Source organism: Leptonotus elevatus, chromosome 21 (assembly GCF_054856555.1).
Source record: "Leptonotus elevatus isolate MCC_2025b chromosome 21, RoL_Lele_1.0, whole genome shotgun sequence".
Lineage (NCBI taxonomy): Eukaryota > Metazoa > Chordata > Actinopteri > Syngnathiformes > Syngnathidae > Leptonotus > Leptonotus elevatus.
In genome coordinates, this window is record NC_141259.1 from 995,511 (window position 1) to 1,013,542 (window position 18,032).

Below are 18,032 nucleotides of genomic sequence, written 5' to 3' on the forward strand. Positions count from 1 at the left end.
TCGTTAACAACCAGGACTTTTGCGCTCTGGTGCGGACGCTGGAGCCCAGATACAAACTCCCGAGGCGGAAGTATTTTGCCTCTAAAGCTGTTCCCGAACTGTACAACACGACCAAAACCAAAGTGCTGAAATCACTGAAGAAAGCATGCAGGACAGCTCTGACATGTGATGTGTGGACTTCAGTTGCTACAGAATTATATGTCACGGTAACGGCGCACTTTGAGTGAGTTGAGCAACGACTGGGAGCTGGTCACCCTCGTTTGGAGTTATGTCCTCCAAACGAGGGTGATGACTGAGAGCCACACTGGTGCAGAAGAATGGCAGATAACAGACAAAGATTTGGTTTTGGTCACTGATAACGCCTCTAATATGGTTGTTGCTGCTCAGCTGGGAAACTTCCTGCATGTTAAATGCTATGCTCACACTCTGAACTTCGCTTCTCAGAAAGCACTGAAGTTGCCTGCTGTGACGAGGCTCTTGGGAAGGGTCACCGCGGATCACCACGTTTTTTCACCGCAGCACCACTGCCAACCATCTTCTGGAGGAGAATCAGAACCTGCTTAGCCTCAAAAGCCACAAGCTTAAGACAGATGTGTGCACTAGGTAAAACAGTGCGTACAAGATGGTTGAAAGGTTCCTGGAGCAACACCCAGCTATTTGCGCCACCTTGCTCTCTCCAAAGATGAGAAAAAAAGACTCAGACATTGCCACTCTCACTGAAGCTGACATCTCAAATGCAGAAGATCTCATCACTGCCCTCAAGCCCATGAAGGATGCTACAACTCTTTTCTCTCAAGAGAAAACCCCCACTGTGAGTTTGATTGCTCCTGTACATGCCAAGCTCATCCAGAACACAAGGCCCAGTGCTGAAGATTCACCACTGGTCCGAGAAATAAAACAGGCGATCAGTGAGGATCTCATCAAGCAGCACAGCAGTGAGCGGAAGATAAACACTTTTCACACAGCATCTGCCCGTTACCCACGTTTTAAAGCCTTACCTTTCCTGTCTGAGAGAGAGAAAGAGGAGCCGTATGGAAGATTGATTGCTGAGGCTGCATCATTATAGGTAATACTGCTATTTAATTAAGAGCCCTCTAGGCTTTCTAAGTGAAAAATAGCTAATCCTGGCATTCCATAATTACTATTTAAAGTAATTAAATAAGTACATTTGTTTTGTCATATGTGGTTTTGAAATATTGTAATTGTGATTTCAATAAAACTGGGGGTTTTCTGTTTTGTGTGTTTGTTTGTTTTTACCATTGTGTAATACAGCCAGCAAGAGGTGGAGGTAAAAGGGGATACGCACCACGACCACAACAAAGCCAGCTCAGCAACCAGTGAGGAGGAGCCAAACCAAAGTCTGCTGCCAAAAGAAGGGCTTCATCATCGTCTCGCTGGATATTCTGTTGGGGCCAGCCTTCTCTGATCAAAGTATGAATCAAGCTGTTTAAAATTGAAAGAGTTACCGAGACTGACGACAGCAATAGTGATAGTGAAGATGGCAATGATGATGATTAGTAGGTGATGATTTGCCTCCATGTTGCACTTACATTACAATGTTAAGAAAACAGTTGATGTTGTAGAACATTGTTTTAAAGCTGTTTTGATTGTGGATGGCAAACTGCTGCTGGATTTATGCTTCCCACTGAAGATTTTGTTTGGAAGTCTTTATATTATTACTGAATAAGCTATCTTGTGTTGGTTCAAACTACATTCGCTGAATAAGGGAAAGGTTTTTTTTGTAAAAGTAGAGAAATCTGTGAAAACACTAAGTATTTGGGTTAAAAGAAGTCTTATTTATTTCTAAAGGCACTTTATGTTTAATTATTTCCAGAAAATGTGGAATTCACTCCACCAGAGTAAATGTTATTTTATTGTAATAGAGAAATCTATTTTTTGTACTGCCTTTGAAACAATTGTTTTTGCACCTTCTTGTGAAAAAGAACATCTTAATTTAAGGGCAGCTTTGTGTTGTATGGGCATGTTTACATCATTCCTGATCATTTGGTGTGTAGCGATTATTTGGGTTGCCGTAATGGCGATTGAGACATTTACTGAGGTTACTGAGTTGTCATTTCCTCAGCAACCTCTGGGAGCACCACATTGACTTTGCTTGTTTGTAGGAGCAAAATAAACAATACAAATCCTATTATCAAGTATTCATAATCTGAAGTTGCTACTTTAGTTAATCATGGAGTTCTTTGCTTTAATAAGATCATTACTAATCCACTCAGTAAACACAAATGATTTGGCAGAAATTTAATTTCTAGATAACAAATTTGTTTAGTAAACACACATATATCAGTCACAGTCTAACTAACCTATTAATGAAACGGAATAAAAAATATGAATCAAAGGAAAAAAGAAAACATGTAACCTAACTAACTAAGATAAAAAAAAAGTAATGAAAAAGGTAGATGGGGAATAGAGATGGAAGCGTTTTGACCTGTCAATCCTTTTATATTTGAATAAAAGTGTGGCGCCAGTGGTATATGGTCTGATTGCAATAAAGGCGCACTTACGGACTGGTTCAGGTGCACGGGAGAGAAAGGGACTCGGCGAGCTTCGATCTTTAGTTAAAGAAAACTCCTTGGAGGCAATCTGGGCGGTTGGCGCACGCGCAGCTGGAATGCTGCACAGGAGTCTCTGGCTGATGGTGATGGGCGCACGACTGAGAGGCCGCTACAGGTCTCCGGTTGGTGGCGATGTGCTTGCGCGATTGAGAGGCCGCAGTCAGTTGGTTTGGGCGTTGCGGGGCGTCTCGGGCGAACGGCTGGAGCAGAAATGGGTCGCTGGCGCGCAGTGGCTCAGTGCCTAACAGCCGTCATGGAAGCGGGTCCGCGGGACACTGCGTGATTCAGAGAGCGGAAGGTAGGTGGGTCGGCTCTCGGCAGGAACAGACACGCGCGTTTTGGGACGTGCAGTGTGGTTGCGAGTACTTGCTTGATGCGTGCTTTGGGGCGTGACTCAAGTCCGGAGCTCAAAGAAGGAAGCCACGTGGTCGCTCTCTCGTGTCTCTTGTGATGGTCGAGAAGGGAAGAGGAGAAGAGCAAAGAGGAAAAACACATGGCTGATTCCTGTGGATAGACCAGACAATAAAAGATGGTCTGGGGACTGATAAGCAGTCTTATCGCTAGTTTGCTTGCTAAACAGGCTTTGAGGTATATGTAAGCGCTGTATTATGTGTTTCCTGTGGGTTGTAAAAACGAAATCCAGTCCATGCTGGAGGGAAATTCAAAGAGTTTTTCCTTTTTGAACTGTCTCTGGTTGGTTTGAGAACGCACAGGGTTTAGGCTTGCACACACATCCCCCAGGGGGAAGCGTTTAAAAAGGCAAATAAATAAAAATTAAGGGTGACGGGCAACATTCGTTACAGGTAAAGTAATGGGCATAAATTTGTTTGGCTACTTTAATTAATGAATACTGACAAATATACCTTAAAAATATGAAGTAGCTACAAAGTAAGAAAAAAATCCTAAGAAGGGGAAAAAAAAGATGATAATCGATAATCGTGACAATCGTGATAATCATTAGTATCGTGATAGTCGTTCAATAATCAAATCGTAGCACCCTGAATGGTAATTGAATCGAATCGTGGAGTGCCTTAGATGGCACACCCCTATAATATATATATACATACATACATACATACATACAGTGGTACCTGTACACAATTCGTTCCTGTGAAGTGTTCAAAGACCGAATTGTTCAACCTTCGGAAAAAAAATTCCTATAAGAAATAATGTAAATGTAATTAATCTCTTCCCAAGCTCCAAAAACAGCAAATTCCTATTTTAATTTCTATTTATGTAAAAAAAACACACCCTCTACAGTATTTAAACAATAAAAAATACTTTAACCTTTTTTTTCTTGTGGTGTGATGGCCTCAGTGGATGAAAAATGCTATGTTAATAAATGCATGCTTTAGTTCAGTGCTGAGTTAGTGTATTTAACATTGGGCATATTGTTAGACTACCAAGCGGTCCTTGTGCGCTGTTTAGCATCAGGCATGTTGTTGAACAGCTAAGAGGGGTCCTTGTGCCAGTATTTACGGAAGTAGTTACAACGACGAGATAATCTCCTTCCTAAATCCACTATGGTTCATAACACTGTACGTTTTTCTTTTCTGCCACTGGCACTGCTGTCTTTCTTTGGGCCCATGTCAAAGAAAGTTGTTGTGGAAAAATCTATATCTATCTATATAATATATATAAATATATATATATAAAAAAAAATATATATATATATATATATATATATATATATATAAATATATAAATGGAGAATGTTTGAAATAAGGTTATATTTTACTTTTGTAAAACATGGGTGTGTTAATGTCAGGTTTAGGCAACCTGGAACATTTAATAAACAACAATCAGAACGGAAGACAAGATTTATATATTTTTTACTCACCAAGAAGAGCAGACAAGAGAGCTCACATCTCCTTTCCACTCTGAACACAAACTCGCAGCTCTCCGACTTTTATTGGATTTAGATAGCACTGCAGACATGTTTTAAGGTTAAGCCTCAATTGTAAAACAATCCAGTCGCCATCCTGCAATAAGACCACAGCTTGTTCTTGTCAAGGAAGATGACAGGAGCATGGGTCATACTCCCCTTCACAAAATAAATGCTTCACAAACTTAGCAAGAGTAAATATGGGGTAAATACCTATACATAGAATATACATCAAACGTAACAAATATTTAGGTTATGTTTTGACTGTAAAGTGGTTATTATGGAGACCCAACGAGAAAAGAAGCAATCTTGTCGGCCCTAAGATTCGAAACAAAAACACAAAATAATATTTTAAACCCATGGGTGGTATTGTGACCTGTTGTGAGCTCTTTGATGTTTTTGATTATGCTATTTTAAAATAAAATAACACCCACGGGTTGATTTTGGGGCTGTGCAATTAGTGCATGAGTTTTGGGGCGCTAATTACGCTAAGATAACAATGCCACTTATGAAATTGAATTCACACACCGATAACAATGTCTGATGAATTTTAATTGATAGATGAATGTGAAAAATGCAGTTTGTGAATTAAATTGAACAATGGCGGTATTGGCTTTATTAAAATATTTGAAAGCCATTTTCTCCAGAAAAAAAAGAAAAAAATAAGAAAAAAGCCATTTGAACAGACAGTTGATTGCTTATATGGTTACGACCTCAGTTTTGTTTAGAAAACATGAAGTAGAACTTAAGCCAGTATCATATACCTCTCTATATAGCATATTAGTTATTTGGAGTAATGAATGAAAGTCACTTTGTAAGTCACATTAGAAAAAATAAAAATAAATACATGACCGAGGTATGAAGATTATGGTTGGATAGTTTGGATTTAGTTAAAATGTATATGAGAATTATAAAAGGAACACGGTTTAGCCTGCTTGGAATTTTGTGTGATAGACTATTTAATGTGCCTATTGTAAATAACCTGTTAAGCCGATTAGATGAAAGACATTGATTTAAGTGACTATATGAGGAGATTGTCAAATGGCAAGGAAGTGAAAATGTTAAATCAAATGCCAGACGTTTCTCTGCCTTTGCAGGAAGGCCAACCTCCCATCAGGGTAGTGACTGTTTTGATCAAAAGTCCATCCCAAGGTGGGAAGGTCCTTGTAAGGGTTGTTGACGACCCCGAAGGCGGTGAAGATCGCTGAACGATCCTGCTGGATTCACCCATCGCACGCCACAAAACAGGTACCATTGACTATCAGCTTGTCTGGTTGAGGAGCGAAGCCTGACCGAATCAAGGTCAAAGAGGGGAAAGACAAGCAGCTTGTCTAGCTGTGGACCTGACCAAGTCAGTCAGTGAGGAGGATGGGAGCACGCTCCCCCACAAGGTTCCTCAACCGCTGTGAAGTCCAGGGGCTGTCAATTGTGCAGGAAGTGTTGGAAGACAACAAGTCCCTCTTCTGAATCGAACGAAAGGGTAAGATTCGATCGGACTCATTCGAAGCTGTCTTTTGTTTTTATTTTTTGTTTTTGGGGCCATCTTGAGGGGGAAGAGAGACAGCTGGCACAATATGTAAGGAAACAATGGACACACTGAATTACAAACATTGGAAAATACACACACATTAGAGCGAAAACACTGGACAATGCTTACTGGAGCACGAACACTGGGTATTACATACACACTCGATGGATCAAGTACAGGAAAAGAACACATGTTGCTGACTGACAAATATAGAGGTTATGTGCTGGTAACCTCTCCCTCTTGAAAAGACAAGAAAAAATCGAAATGAAAAAATCTGATGATTTCTACCTGCAACTTAGCGAGGAAATCGGGACTTGAAAGGAACGTGCGACAACACACTGATTGCACTTTATGGACAACACTTGTTGTATTGATGATTATTCCTTTAATATGTTTTTTGATGAAAAGAGAATGTTACGTCATGCTCTATGTGGTATTGATAATGTTGACAGAAGACTTTGATTTGTGTTTAAAAAATATATATATTATGTTATGCTTTATGATAGGAATATTGTATTAGTCTGTTTAACAAATACATTGTATCGGTATGTTTAAATAATTTTGGAGGTGATACTCAGAATTCAAGGATGTTGTATAATATTTTAATTAGCAATAACAATAATTGAAACACGGGTCTGATAGCTGGACATATGTATATTGAAAACAAAATGAAGAAAATTATTCCAAATTAACAGAACAATATGATGAGGATTTGGATGACATCAATGGTTTAAGTGAAAGGAACAAAATGAGTACACATTCCATTAATTTTTATTAAGAAATTATTTTGAAGTTTGACAATATGATGTTTAAATGTGCTATTTGTTTGATAATTAGGGGGGGAACGTTGGAAACATTGTATAATAAGCACTTTACTATTTGCTGCAATTGATATGCTACACACACACACACACACACACACACACACACACACACACACACACACACACACACACCAGATGCATGTTTTTTATCATGAGTTTAGTACCACAATTTGTTCCGCCCTCTGAACTTGTGAATACATACGCAGAACAAGTAGGTGGAGGCAGGAAGTCCTTTAGTGCTGAGAGCATCCACTTCCTCCTTTCTGCAGAAAGAAACTTGGGTGTGGTCCTTGATTCCTGTCTCACGGAGTTGCATGATTTGAGAAAGATTTGAGAATAACCCTGACAAAATACTGTACACAATACAAACAAATCAAACACAGAAGACGCCAGGGAGGTTAAAAGCAGTTATTGTAAGTCATTGTTTTGCAAGTCTTAACGGACGCCCCCTGGCGGACCACCTGGTTTTGAGGGATGAGTGGCATGGAAGGCATGGATGAGAGACAGATCCAGGAGTGGGGAATCCATTGCCGCTCCTCAGGCCCATAACCCTCCCAGTCGACGAGATACTGCACACCCCTGCCCCGCTTTCTCGAATCCAAGATGCTTTGGACGATGTAGACAGGATCTCCGTCGACGATGCGTGGAGGAGGTCCCGGAGGGTTCAGGGAGCTGGAAGACACTGTCTTAATGAGGGAGACGTGGCCCCCCTTAGCAGAGCATGAGCATTGCCCATGACAGAAAACACTCCAATTCTCCAAAATCGACACCGTCCAATTAATGTCTGGGTTGTGAATTTTAAGCCAGGGCAAGTAACAACCCCCAGAAGGGTTCCGTCCAAATTATACACGATTTGTTCCTTGGGTAACGGAATAGGCTCTTAGCCTAAAGCTTTGAGCACAACGGGGGTCGACAAAATTGTCGTCAGCCCCCCAGTTGACCAAAGCCACAACTATGTTCCGCGCAGTTCCCCAAGAAACCCCTCCAGCCAACTCAAGCCTTCTAATGCCGGAATCATCATCCGAGACATCAGGTAAAACTGTATCACAGTACTCACGTGGTTCGTTAGGGCTGGAGGCAGGGGTGCCTTGGACTAGGCAATGACCCATTCTGGTACTACGTTGGGTTGTCAGCAAAGGACTACCCGGTGGTTAGGCTGCCCACAGTAGGGACACGCGCCGGTCCTGAGGCGGCATGCACGTTCCTCCGGTGTCAGGCAACCCCCGCCAATCTGCATAGGCTCATCCACTTGGTTCCCAGAAGCCGGACAGAGAGACCCAGGCGGAGCGGACGCGGCAGGGCGCGTAACGAGTTCTGCTCTTTTTGTTTTGGTGGAAGAAGGAAGTATTTTCAAGTTAAAGGGCTAAAGTCCGAGTGAAGTCACAAGTCATTGTTGCTAAAGTCCAAGTCGATTTGCAAGTCGTCAAATTCATGACTCGAGTCCACACCTTTGGTTAAAAGCATATAGAGGCTAAACAAAATAAAATCAACAATATAACAAAAAGAAAAAAAAGTGCAGTAACATAAATAAATGATCAGTTTTCACAGCTTTTTGATACATAAAAGTAGATAATTATGATAAATAACTTTTCATGAATATAAAAAAAACTCAATGACACTAATTTGATGACATCAAATACATCAGTCATTGTATTTCCTATTGTAATATTTGTTTTCATTTAAATTCAAAATATTTGGATGGATAGATACAGTCAATAGTGTGAACGTGTCAATTTGAAAATCTGAGTGAAAAACACACAAGGGTGTTTTCAGAATTGTCTAATCCAATGCATGAAAGTTTGGTTTCAAAAACGAAAAACCCAACAACTAACTACATTAATGAAACACCTGGTGCAAACAATTTAGCAGTAATAAATTAAGTGCATAAATGAAATACATGGAGTTTACAATGTTGCAGTCGGGGCTCGAACCTAAACCCCAAAATACACTGGCACCTTAATCCGCTCGTGTAGCCTCTTTAACCATTGAGCTAAATGGCCACAGCACTTGACTTGGAGAATCACTTCCTATAATGTATGGAAAGTGAAACCTCAATGGTCAATCAAAAGATTGTACCGTGATTTGATTCTACCGTGTAGGACAATCCTTTCTTTTCGGCTTTCAGAATCCCTATCACACTCACTTGAAGGGAGTTATTGAGCCTCAAAAGATGTACTGTGAATCATTAGACGCATCACGCTGACAGACGTGCAGAGGCGGTTCTGGCTAGATTTGCGCCCTGGGTGAAATATTCCCTTGGCGCACCCCATCTCCATCCCATCCGGTCACACCAAAAAAGGACTTGACAGTATTCACAACAAAACAATATTAAAGAATATTAAAAAGTTGTCAAAATGGAATGTTAAATCAGGTTGTCTAAAAAAGGGACCAACCTGTGATCCTTATCTTGATATAGTTCCAGGATGACAATTCACATCACGTGTTTTTGGAACTTTTAATTAGGTTTCAGTAACACTAATGCCATGCTTATTTTATTTATTTTTATTGGATATAAATACATCTCTTGATGTTAGCATTAACCAAACTATCCTACTTAGATCTAAATCAATACATTGTTTTTCAAACATTAATCCAACCATCACAAGCATTTGAATGTGAAGATATATTTTTATGTGACTGTGGCTGGGGAGAGGGAAGTCTGGGCTTCCCTGCTAAAGCTGCTGCCCCCGCGACCCGACCCCGGATAAGCGGAATTGAAGACGGAACGGATATATTTTTAATTTCTTTACACATTTTTAAACATATTGCAATGAAATTAAAATAACAACAATATTACCAATATAATATAAACACTTGTTTTGTTTTGAACTTGGGGTGGAAAAGTGACTTAAAGTCTACAAAATTACAAAAATAGTTTAAAAAAAACAAATCCAGACACTACCTACCTGGGATACATAAACCAAAAAGAAAAAGAAGAAAAAAACAACACCAATTTCGAATTTCACAGGACATGATGTCAAAAGTCTTTATGGGCAACTGTCTTTTCTCAGCTTTGATTTCTCTCCAAGAGTTGAGGCTCTTTAACTCATCCAAGGATGGACATTAGGGTCTCCACAACTACCATCTGAAACTCTAATACAAACAGACATAAAAATAACAGAATAACTTTAATTACTCACTTAAATTACCATTTTTTTATTAAATTTGTTTAAACTTTTTAAATAACTCATTTTTTTCCTCCGTCATGGCACAGTTGTACACTGCTGAAAGTTTTTAAAATTTTCCAATTACAACAAGTCTTTGCCTTGTTACAAAAAGTATATGGCATTCTGTCTGACTTTTTACCATACTGTATTCAAGTATCTTTTGTGGCTGCGTTTTCCGGGTGGATCATCTTGACAATTGAGTCTTGATCCCGTTAATCAATCTGGCCTAATGATGTTGTGCATGCTCGTTCATAGCTGCGCATGCGCACTTGGAGTGTTAGTAGCATGTAGCAGCTGAGCGTCAGATTCAGCCATTCATTGTTGTAGCTCCACCGAACTCACTGCATACTTTTAAAATGGCTGAGAGCTGCAAGAGGACATCCGTCTATGACTGATGAAGATGATGATGATGAGCTTGCACGTTCCTGGCATTTGAGAGGCGTTTCCCCCGGACGAGCAGAAGAGCAGTTAGGATGGTCTTCGGCGTGCGCATTTTTAAAAAGTGACAAACGGACGTTTGACTTCTACTTTTCGAAAAGATCCTTGAATACACCTTTAAGTGAAGTAGTTCTGCCTACAAATAAAGTGCTTGTCCTACAAGTCATTCTTAAAGTGATCAAAATGTACATGGACTACCTGGGTTTTTTGGCCTTTGATTAGGCAATTGCATGTCATAAATGCAACATCACTATTGAAGATTGCAATTACAATATAGGCATTTCATATATGCTTTTAATTGACAGGGGATTAACATAAATGTATTCAAACAACCAATCAAATATCAATATGCAAAGATGAGACAAGGTGGTTGTGATTACTTCGATAATCAAGATTACTGTAATTAAATCTGTACCTTGTGGCATCCAGACAGTTTTTGAGACCGGCGCTCATTTACTCTGGGGGTTTTGGAGTCTGTTGGGCGAAGAGGAAAATAACATATTTACATTACATGACAAGTCACCTGTTACCACTGTTAAACTCATTACACAACACAACACACTTTTAACTTGTAAAGTGCTTTGCCTTCGAATTTGATCCCCTGTTGATCATAAAACAAAGTAAATTGCACATTTTAATTACATCATCGTTACAGCAAATAAAAACCTACTTTTAGGCGTCCCACTCCTTGAGATCACACTGGAGCCAGGATTCACTATTGGGTAAAATAAACACACACAAAAACAGCGAAACATCTAAATTCCATCTTTGCCATACCATCAGAAATTCTCAACTCTGCCATCTACATTTACTGTTTGATCTTTCTTTTTCTTTTTTTCTTTTTTTTAAATAATAGCCACGGCTATTTTTGAAAGCTGACATCTGCAAAAATACTGCCATTATTTATATCACAGCTTTTGGTTTCAGATCTCCGAGATACATTGTAAAAAAAAAAAAAAATCTCTACACTGGAGTGCAAATATTTGTTGATGATAAAATTACACACTTCTGAATCACTCTTGCGATCACCCCTGCACAAATATTACCTTGTAGAGTACTGGCTGTGGACAGTGTGGAGTAGAAAAGACAATTAAATTACCTTTTTTTTATTTTGCCTTTAAAAAAAATAAAAATAAAACACTCTCACCATTGTCATCATATAATCCAATTGTTAACCTGTTGGGTCCCAACAGTATTATGGATGAGACGTCTATAGCATCCTGGGAGATAAATATAATTAATAAATTAAATTACATATCTACAACCCATACCACAGCAAACCAACATTAAACTTCAGGCGTCCTGGCTGCGTTGTGGAACAAGGTGCGTCTTGCTGCCAATATTCACTGTCGTGAGATATTAAAATTAATATTTTTACTCACAGTGTTACCATTTGAACATTGGTGATACTTAACAAATATGGTACTGGTGTCCTGCCTGTCACGTTGCTAGGTGCTGATGTGTGTGCGCCATTGATTACCTGCTGGAAGACAAAATAGAAATCATACTTGGGAGGGGGCTTGGGGGCAGCAGGGCAGGAAGAGGAAGGGGAGGGGCTTTTTGGGATACTGAAATTATAATGGCGGCTGCAAGTGGGAGGAGCTTGACAGACGCATGGGGAGAGCATGGCGTTTGGCCACACATGTGTTTCTGTCCAGAAATTTCTGAATAAATAAAACCTTCGAAGGAAACCTGATTCACCGATCTCAACTCTGATTCTGAAAACAACTTTACGAACACGCGGAAAACTTAAAGGATTGTTTTCCAACAAAACTACATTTTGGCTAAATTATACATGAGATCTGAGTGAACAGGTATTAGTAGTGTTTAAAATACGGGTTTGTTTCGTTCCGTTACGGTAGCTCAGGGACACGGAGTCCTTGATTTTGATTTTTACCACGACAATGAACTATACACGATGGTTTTGTGTCGTGGTAAATTTTGTCTTTGTTTACGGGAGTGACGTCACGTTGGATCGCGCGCAGCTGAGTGAAGAAGCTATGAGAGCTGTATGAGGGTACAGGTTGAAGCAGTGGTCTTATTAAATTACGGAAAACACATGGCAGTCCCGTTCTTGTTTGAATCTGAGGGACCGTAAGCCCTTGCATTTCTGAGGTATTACATATTTGTTCGAGGGAAACACATGGCCGTCTCGTTCTGTGACGGAATCTGCAGAGATCGTAAGTCCTTTCATTTCTGAGGCATTTATTTTTGGGATAAGAAGTTGAAGTTTCGGCCGCTGTGAAGGAATCGGGAGATCCGGATATATTTATTCGACAAACCACATGGCAATCCCGTTCCTATCTCGTTCCGCGTTTTGGAATCTTTAGGGATCATAAGTCCTTGCATTTTGTCGTCTACGTGTTTGTTTGTTATTATTATTTTATTTCTTGGTGGGGTAATGAGCAACGTTGTTGAATTAATATAACCTATTGGACTGTGGTACCACAAGTGAGACGTCACTGAATTAATTATAATGGTTAATACGACTTGAATATAATAATAAATGAGGGAGTAAGTAAATAATATAGTAATGGAGGGTGAATTTGACTGCAATACTGTATGGTTTGACCTACGTATTCTTCCAAACCATGGTCACACTTCTAGGTGTGAAGAGAGAACGGAAGGGGGTGTGAGCATGTGTGTGTGTGAGGGACTATTCTTTATTATAAAATTACCAGGGTCAATTGTGTGGTTGTTATGGGAATTTTCTAGTTATTGTTTAGTGTATACCTGTTACGTATGTGTGTGTGTGTGTGTGTGTGTGCGCTTGTATGTGCCTGCAAAAGATAGGGAAGTAGAGAAAGAATTGTTGAATAATTAGATGAGAACTGCGAAAAAGAAAAGGAAAAACAGTGGAATGTTTTCATTGTCTCCAAATGAGGGTGAGTGTGAAAGATAAGAATGTTGTGATAATGGTGCTGAGGACTCACCTTTCGAATAGGAAAGTGGAAAAACAGGTTTTCAGGCACCCCGCTGATAGCTCTGCTCTGCTATGGAAATGAGTGTGTATTCAGAAAGCTGTTACAGGGCAAATGTTAATAGCAGGTGATATTCGTGTTCTTTTTAAACAATTATGTCTGCTTTTATAGTTTGATATTTTATTATAAAGTTTTGTTTTTGACTATGATTATTATTTTTATTTTTTCTCCCTGATAATTAGGCTCTCAGACGAGAAAATTATTTAACCTTTGTTTTTTCTCTGAGTGTGTCATTCCAGATCTGATGCTAACTTCCAAAGCAGATGGGGAGCCCACTGCTTTCTGGCCCTCACTGATTACAATCTGAAAGCGGGATACGCCCCTACGGTTTCCACTTTGCATTCTCAAGTATTTCCAGCAGCCATTTTGAAGGGCATTCCCAAAACTTGCTATGGTGCAGTTAATTTTTTTTGAAAAAGCAGGAAGTAAACTCTCTTGCTGTGATCTCATCTCCCTCTGTCGTTTCCGAGTGCATAATGTATCAAGCAGGTACATTCATTGGTCAAGGTGCACCCCTGGGTGGCCCAACATGTGTCATCGGGCCCACGATTGCAGACAGCGACCTCCAGCGTCTGGGTGGTGAGGCAGAGGCCAACAAACTTCGCGCCGCAGCAATGACATTCCCCTGTGCCAAACCAACAGTATCTGCCTCTATCTGGTGCACAGTTTCTACAATAATGGGGCCCTGAATCCACATGCTCAGTGACTGTTCAAGGATTTTTCACAGACTCGTTTGCATTATTTTGTGGTTGCACATAACTGTCCAGTCAATCTTTTGGGCAGAGATCTCCTCTCATCAAATGCAGCCCTGATGAACTTATACTGGAATTTCCGGATGATAACACCTAACTGCTGATATGCATCCAGTACCACCTCCCAGTGCCCGCTTGTTGAACAATGCCCTGTGGCATTCGCCACTGCCAACATCTACTGGGAAAGAGTAGATATTGACTCCAGTTGTTGGCTCAAAGCTGAGCACTTCTGAGCTCTCTGGTCACCTTGGGTTCGTAACCTCAGATCTTATGATATGTTAACTGATTGTATGCATTGCACTCTGTTCTATGACAGATCAGGGGTTGAGATCTATAGCAAGGCATTTCAGGAAATTGAAAACAACATATGTGAATGTAAAATAGGATGATTGGCATAATTTATTTCAATCTTAATTGCTCTATTTCCCGTCATTTGATGCTTATTGGATTCAGTCTACTACATTTTTACCCACTTTCATTTTAGAGCACCAGCTTCTGGATTGGCACCATGGAAGTGAAACAACCAACAGCGATTTTGCTGGTTACTTTTAGATTTTTCCCCACATCACTGTGATCCATGAATCCCACTGATGTTGATCTTTGTAACGTCTCACCTATATGTTCCCCAATACTCTGTAAAAGAGGCTAGGATGATTAGCATTTCAGGAACAATTGATGGTTTGCTCAAAGCAGGAGTGTTGTAAAATTTTCGGCTCTGATTATAACACGCCTATTTTACCCCGTTGAGAAGAAAGATATTTGAAAGTTTTGTGTAATTTATGACTTGAAAAAGATTAATGTGTCCGTTTTAACTCCTATTTTTTTCTGACCCAAAATCCTCACTCTGCATGGTCTCAAGTTGCAAAAGCTCACACTCATTTCAATTGCATTGACCTGGCTAAGGCTTTTATCTCTTTTACATCACAATCGCCTGCCTCAAAGGCTGTTGTCTTTTACGACTGTCTTCGTCAGTTGCTGGCTCCATTGGAGTTGCCCCCCTGTTGTGCGTGGGGGCTTGCTGATAGCTCCGTCTGGAGCTTCTTATCTACAAGCCACGAGGTCTCTGTTTTTCCTCTCTTCAAAACAACATCTGTCCACCGCTACAGCTTTGGTGATTATATCTTGATGTGTTTGAAAAGATCAGAGCTGATATTTGTCAGAAAGAAGGAAGTCAACAGGTTTGTCTGTATGCATCAACTCCACTGGAAAAATATGTACACATGACAGTTCATGTTGAATTAAAAGAATGGAAACGAATTAGCAGATCAAACAGCAAAAAAGGTTGCGGGGCATTGACCTACACTCCAACTGACTGTAAGGGAGTCTGAATGTGATAAATTCACAGGAGGTCATCAAGCTGTGACAGAAACAAAGTAAGTCCAAGAGGAGACAATAATGAAGCATATGGCGAAATGAAGGTAAATATATTATATATTCCATCTCAGAAACAATTGAAAAATCTAATTTCTGGAGCCCATGGAATATGCCATTTAGGTGTGGAAGAAACATTGAGACATTTACACACCTGGTGGCATCCTTTCATGAGACAAATTATTAAAAATGAACTGCAGGACTGCAGTGTTAGCAAAAGGTATAATAGTATGTATATATATAAACCTCCCCAGGGTGCTCACGGTCCGGCCGGACGATAGCTCTGGGGTAAGATTTTTTTTATGGATTTCACTGACATGATAAAACAGTGTCAGGATACAGATGTTTGCTGGTAATAGTGGATTCCTTTTCAAGATGGCTAGAGGCATATTCATGCAAATTTAAAACAGTAAATACCGTGGTAAAACATTTGATTAATCATTACATACCATCACATGGGTTTCCTAGAAAAAATTTGATCAGACAATGAAACCGATTTCAAAAATAAATATTTACAAGCTGTAGAAAAGGCATTGGGATTAAAGCACATTTGGTTCAGTGTATTATCCCCAATCCCAAGGACAGATTAAAGAAAAATAGAAATACTAAAGAAAATTGGCTACAAGCATTGGCCTCATCAAATTTGAATTGGCTACAAGCTCTTCCTTTTGTATTAATGAATGTGCGAATGTCATTAAACTCAGCCAAAGGCTGGGATCTGTTTCAATGTCACACAAACATACCTTTTCCTGATCCAACAGACGCACGTTCCAGGACCTACAGAACTTAAACAACTAACATTTACTAACTGCCAACTAACAAAAAAACGATGTTCCTTCAAAAATAAATGATTGTGAATATGTATGTTTAAAAGTGACTAAACGAAAATGGTCTGCACCCAGGTGGACTGGACCCCACAAGGTGACGGAGAGGACATCTTGTGCAGTTTGCCTGCACATAGGAAGGGACTAATTTTCCACATCTCGTCTACACGGCCCGCCAGATGCGCCTCAGGCTCAGCAATCCCACCATCTGATGACCGCCTGACGACCCGACCGGAAAACCACGTCTACTGATCCAGTGTCCAGTTTTCCCTATTGAGGACATCATTCAACAAAGATTGAGTCTCATTTACAGGCAAAATAATCCCGGTGACCAATCCAAGGACCTCGTGCAGTCTACCCTGGGGTCCTGAAAGAAGCTGACAATGCTAAAGAACGCATCTCCATCTGCTGCTGCATCGCGACACTCTTTCTTGAACACAACCACAACACATCGTATTGAACGAAGTATTGATTCTCCACAAACTCCCTGGCACCCCATGGCAGGGGGACATCTCTTAACTATCAACATGTAATACACATATGCTTATTTCACTGAAAAATCTTTTAATGAATCAAATTGTTTTTTAATGACACATCACTGCTAAACAACCTCCTCTCACTGCTAAAGGGATGTTTCATTGATGCGTGCTTCTGCTTCTTATTCTAATGATAATGTCCAATCTTCTCACACAACCCGTGCTTAATGTTGCGCCAGCTGTTTGCGACGATGAAGATCCCGCTGGAAATTTCGTCTAAAATGTTTAATCTGTTTTGTTGGAGTCTTTCGAGTCCAAGAGAGGAATTTAAGAGAATCTTCTGTTTCAATTTAATTATAACTGTTAAGATTTAGTCATAACTGTTTTAACTTACTCAGCAAAGATTGATAAGTGTAATAATGTGACCAAACGTTTGAAGATTCTTCCTTCCAAATTTTATCACTTAATTAGCCATCTGTTTCGGGGGAGAAAAAGTGTTATAATCAGTTCCTTTGTAAAGTTTTATGATGTCTACAAAAAGTGCCAGGATGTCGTGCAAACTGTGTTTCCGCCTGGTTGATCAGCTGGGGGGGGGGGGGGGGGGTTATGTGGCCGGGCAATGTTTACATAGCAATTGAGCATTTGTTATTGTCTTGTGACTCAGAGGGCAGAGCAAGGGGAGGGGGCTTGGGGCAGCAGGGCAAGAAGAGGAAGGGAGGGGCTTTTTGGGATACTGAAATTATAATGGCGGCTGCAAGTGGGAGGAGCTTGACAGACGCATGGGGAGAGCATGGCGTTTGGCCACACATGTATTTCTATCCAGAAATTTCTGAATAAATAAAACCTTAGATACAGGTTGTAATTAGTAGATAAATGTTCATACATTTTACTAGAAAACATACACTCCAACAAAGATTGTAACAGGGGTGTCAAATTGCGTGTTCCAAATCACATTAACGAGCCAGATAGTTAGCGTCCAATCCAACTGCATGAACACACAGCTTAGTTTTAAAATGCACCTTCTTCAAAATTATTAAGTGCATTTGACAGTTTAATTATGGGGGATTTCGTCTTTGTGCTTGGAGTTTTTCACTCTGGAGCCGGAGTCATATTCATGAAATGACTGCATAGCTTGCCACTACGATAGTCATTTGTTCCATGCTAGTAAACATAATAACATAACATCATCACAGCGTTTCAATATAGAATGGAC

At 40.0% G+C, this 18,032-nt stretch overlaps 1 long non-coding RNA gene across 5 annotated transcripts in view; it reads left to right on the plus strand.

Annotated features, from left to right (window-relative positions):
* The window catches only part of LOC147155508 (uncharacterized), a 30,534-nt gene extending 13,150 nt beyond the window's left edge, over positions 1 to 17,384 (plus strand). For 2 of the 5 annotated variants that reach the window (XR_015092030.1, XR_015092032.1), the window contains 3 exons: positions 445 to 1,066; positions 1,273 to 1,431; positions 5,556 to 11,282. This is a non-coding gene — a long non-coding RNA (uncharacterized LOC147155508). Of the gene's footprint in view, positions 1 to 444; positions 1,067 to 1,272; positions 1,432 to 5,555; positions 11,283 to 16,421 lie in introns of those variants that run through there. The other 3 variants (XR_015092033.1, XR_015092031.1, XR_015092034.1) reach the window with 3 other exon arrangements.
* The last annotated feature ends 648 nt before the right edge of the window (positions 17,385 to 18,032 follow it).